The sequence below is a fragment of the Triturus cristatus genome, chromosome 6 (assembly GCF_964204655.1).
Source record: "Triturus cristatus chromosome 6, aTriCri1.1, whole genome shotgun sequence".
Classification (NCBI taxonomy): Eukaryota; Metazoa; Chordata; class Amphibia; order Caudata; family Salamandridae; genus Triturus; species Triturus cristatus.
Window position 1 is genome coordinate 1116091407 of NC_140589.1, and position 3937 is coordinate 1116095343.

Sequence of the window (3937 nt, forward strand, 5' to 3'; positions counted from 1 at the left end):
TGCCCCTGCCATGCCGATAGAGGGCTCCCCTAGTGGGCGGGGGGTGCTGCGCTTGACTGAACTCGCAGATTGGCATGCGGCGGATCTTTACACATTGGGGGACCTCTACCGCGATGGTGCTCTTGTCCCGTTTGCCTTGTTGGCGGAGGAGACGGGGTTACCAAATGGCCAATTCCTTTGTCACCGTTCGCTTATCTCGACGCTGGCGAGCCGATGGGGAGTTCTCAAGGAGGAACCAGAGCAGCACCTAACGATGCAATATCTGCATGTCCTGGGGCGGGGGAGACATTTGATACGTTGGTTCGCAGCTTCCCTGCGCACGCATGCGGCGACTGACTTGTCTCCGCTGCGCCGCAAATGGGAGACGGACCTGGATCGTCCTATGGCTGACAAGGAGTGGAGCAGAGCGCTGCAGGGCCCCACACGGATTCCCAGGAACATGAGGTTCAGTCAAATTCAATATTTTATTCTACACAGAGCGTATCTCACACCTGAATCTATAAATAAGTATTTCCATCGCGAAGACGCGAGTTGCCCACGCTGCAGGGCGCTGGACGCTGGGCTGGTTCACATGTTGTGGAGTTGCCCCGCGCTGGATGTGTACTGGCAGATGGTGCACGAAGCACTGAGTGCCTGCACGGGTGGGCTGGCGCCGCCAGAGTGGTCGGTCTGCCTACTACACCTGTTTCGCAGAACCCCTTCCACGAAGGTTGCCTCTCGATTTTTCGACCTCGGCCTGGTGGTGGCGAAGCGGTTGATTACCAAACGTTGGAAGGCGGCAGAACCCCCCCAAGCACGAGCATGGCGGAGTTCAATGCTGGTATGGGCGGGAGCTGAGGGCACGGCCCTCTTGAGGGAGGAAACGATGGGCCTCAGGCGAACACCAATAGCACACCAGTGAAATACATTCTTGCAGACCCTGATACAACTAGATGGGGACACCCTAAGACCCTGTGACACGCACGCTGGGGATCCACTTACTGAGGAGGGGGGGGGGGGGGCAGAGGGCGAGGTGGGAGTCGGGCATGACCAGGATCATGCGGGCCTGGGCTGATTAGGAGAGGAGCCGGGGAGCGGAGCGCTGCTATCAATAGAGTTGTCTGCGCGAGGGGTTTAGGGGTTGATGGAGGGGGGTCGGGTCAGGGGACGGAACGTGGGGATGCTGTCACGAATGCCAAAATTGCTGCTGTTGTTATATTGAGGCTCTTGCTGTTCTGCCCTCTTTACTTACTGTTAAAGGGAACTGTTTAGAGGTATACAACAGAGAAATACGGGTGGTTTATGGGTGGCTCCTTCCGGGGAAGCTCCCCAACGGTGTGAGAGCAAGCGGGGACTATTGTGATAATGGTATTGGCTGGGAGACCCGTAATGTTCGCTTTCCCCAATAAGTGAGTGTAGCACTTGATCCTGCTGGTTACCAAACTCATGTCTACAGATGTATCTCTGGTATCATATCTCTGGTATCATTTCAATTATTAACCATCAAGTTGCTCAAATGTACAATATCCTGTGATTACATCCACAAAATGCCAATAAACAGATTTCATAATAATAGGAGTTCCAGTAGAAGGGGTTGTGTTAGTGCAGAGACCTGCCCCCAAACCATTTTAATTCTGACTGAGACATTGAGAGACATCTTTGGGAGTCCGACCGTAGGCTTCTGGTTTGGCAGCAAATTGATTGACAGGATTGGAAATATATGCTAAAGCAGACCTGTAACTGGCTTTGTGGACTAGACAAAGGGTTTTTAATTTGATTCTTTGTTTGGTGGACAAGGAATGGGGTGATGTTGGAGCTGGGGTGATGTGATCAGAACCCTTCAGATTAAAGATGAGAGAAAAATGAAAAAATAGTATTTGTAAAGCGCGAACAATTACCCCTAAGGGTGTCAAGGCGCTGGGGGCTGTTGGGAAGATTAAACAAGCAATTGCCCAGACTCACATGGTGCTGGGCTAACCTTCTGCTGGCGCTGGGGATCGAACCGTGAGCCCCGTTGTTCCGGAGTCAGGCACCATGGCCGTTGAGCCACACCTCTAGAGATGATATAACAGGTTGGCTGACTAGACATTTCTTTTTTGAGCATCCTTCTGCCCTCAAAAAAACCCTTTAAAATCCTGGTCCCAAAGGCATCATAGACTAAATAGTGTGTGATACAGAAACCAGTGCTGCGCAAGATGAAAGCCCTTTAGTGACCTATGGGCCTGGGACAAAGGGGGCACCCAGTCATGAGTAGTGCGCAGGCATAAAGATAGGATTCCTTAATGGCCGGGGCCAACACACCAAAGAAAACTGACGAACAGAATAAAGCTCCCTGGGGGCGCCCTGTTTGAGGGACAGTGGCTGCGAGCACAGTGGAGAGTGCTCGGGTGGCAGGACTTACTGAGTGTGTCTGACTGGCTGCTCCTTTGCATATCTGCCTAAAATGGTGGTGAAGCTCCTGTGAGGAGAGAGTATATGACGACAGACAGCTGAAGACGATGGTGAGAAGAGTTGAGGAGAGCAGCAGAGTGGTATCAGCTGCTTTCCTGGGTCCAGCTGAAGAAGTACATATTTGTGACCTTCAGTGAGCAGTTCTAGGCTGTCCCGAGGGGATGATGCTGGCTCTGATCCAGGCGCATCTCACTATGCAGAACTTGCATTGAGTCTTCTCTTGTGTTTAGGACTAAGTGATAGGACATGTAGCAGAAGAGGAGAAAACAGCTACTGACGGCTTAAGATGATCGTACATGTCCGCTCTTCGGACACAGAAACAGAGGGGAAAATGCACCAAAGACAAGATATACATGTTGTCAATGTTTTCATATTTTGTGGTGGTTCATAAACCACCACAAAACACAAACGTTCATCATACTTTCCTGTAACATCAAAATCACAAAATTCTGATGAATTTTGCAAAGCAGAATAATAAAACCCACAACAAATTTTCCAGTGCTGAAAATTCCTCAGGGGAGCTGATACTGCATGTTAGGAGGATCGTTTCACTCCACGTTTACTGTACACTGCTGACAGATGCCACATTATTCTTTCACTTCTGGAGGTGTCCATCATGGAAAGTATCCATCACTCTCTCATTCCAAAATCAGCCCCAGTGGAGCTTACACTTTTCCCCAATGAGGCAACAATACTGATCAAGATCATAATACGATACTGTGCGCAGCAACAAATACTGATAATATCATATTAGGAATTCACCACATTTATATTGACCCCGATTTCACTCTTGCTGAACAGCGGGCCAAAAAGCGCTGCCTAGTGATCAGGATAATCAGTGTTACTTCTGAGAGGGGCATGACCGGGTAGTAAAAAGTTACTAACTTGAAATCCTGGTTCTTCACTGTTGGTATTCCCTCCAAATTCTTAGCAAGCAGAATTTTTCAGTGCACTTGCGAGATCCCAGAACACAAATTTTAAGAAATGTTCATGTTTCCCAAACCAACCAAATGAAAGGAAACATGGTCAAAAATGCATCATTTACTTTTGTTAACTAGTTTAGCCAAATTGTTAAATCAGCAGTACATTTGGCTGAGAAACAACCACTTTCAATAGTGTAAACTACATAAAATAAAAATAGGAAGTGGTTCTGCAATATAAAATACGCATAGACATATTTAACCCTGCTCATCTAAGGACCTTGGAAGACAGCACTATCCCTTCATGCACAACAAGATGTCAGGCAGTTTGTTTTTTTGGAGCACTGGGACATTTTGTATGTACTGTAACCTGTTCAAAATGTGTTCCCCCCCCAAAAGAAAAGAGGTGTGCGGAGCTTTAATTAATTCAAAAGGAATATTGATGGTGCAGAAGAGCACGTTACTTACCTTCGATAACACTCTTCCTGGTGGATATTCTAACTGCAGATTCCTTACCTTGTGAATAGTTCCCAGGTATCAGATTAGATCTGGAAACTTTTCAGCAGTAGTGCTGCACACCAATAGGT